Genomic DNA, 1,068 nt, shown 5'->3' with positions numbered 1-1,068 from the left:
GTGCCCAAAGGTTGGGCAAGGACCTTTCACATTGTTTACTGGCTGAACGTGCGCGAGGCTTGTGCATTGGCAGGCGCCTTCTTTCAGAAGGACGTCACAAGGTGTGAAGGAGGGATCATCATTTGTAAAGCTGCTTGCTGTGCGGAGTCAGAGCAATTAAGAGCCAGCCCTCGTACCTTCAATGCCCAAGCAGAACAACATCCAAGTACATGTCAACAGACTTGACTACACATTTTCAATGAGGACAATACATCTCTGATTTGTTTTTGAACCACCCCCCCCCCCCTTCTACTTGTAAAATGTTGGCCTGTGTGCATTAAAGGCATAAAATGTACTTCAAGAGTACCCACTTGTTTTAAAATGTCATTTTGACTCCTTCATAAAATCATCTCCGAAATATATGGAAAATATGTATGTGATTTACATTCGTAATATAATCTTTAATCCACATTTTCATTTGAGGTAATAATTCAATTATTTTTTTAAGTGTTCAAACAGTCAATAGGACTTCTTTTTTCGTTTTTATTTTTATTGGAAGAGTTCACACAAATTAATCAAATGACAACATAAGAGAAAAGGGTGAGCCACCTTTAAATGGCGCCCCCACGCACCATCCCCAACACGACCCCTTATTAACCCCAAAGTTAAAATTGTCAGATGTGATTCAACCTACTTACAAAATTGGCCGTTATCAGAGATCATTCAAATTGTAAACCGAGTTTCTGTGTTCACAGACCTTCCCACAGCCTAAGAAATTTAGTATATGAGCCTGACTGCCACACATAGTAGAGTTCTAAATCATTTATTTTCGACATTTTAGTCTGCCAGTGCTCGAAGGTGGGGACTTCTTCGGACTAGCAATCAAATGAACTAAGAACAGTTTCTTATCATACATATTAATACTAACATTTGAAGAGTACCCCAAAAGAATGACCTGGCAATCTTAAAAAAATAAAACAAAATCCGCGTATGTATGCAATAATCTTGAAAAGAGGGACTATATAACTCTGAGTACGTCAAGGATTTATTTGTATTAAATCGTCTACTTTTGATTAGGAAGATTAAGTC

Source organism: Triturus cristatus, chromosome 12 (genome assembly GCF_964204655.1).
Source record: "Triturus cristatus chromosome 12, aTriCri1.1, whole genome shotgun sequence".
NCBI classification, from domain to species: Eukaryota; Metazoa; Chordata; class Amphibia; order Caudata; family Salamandridae; genus Triturus; species Triturus cristatus.
Note: the sequence above shows the minus strand (reverse complement) of the source record.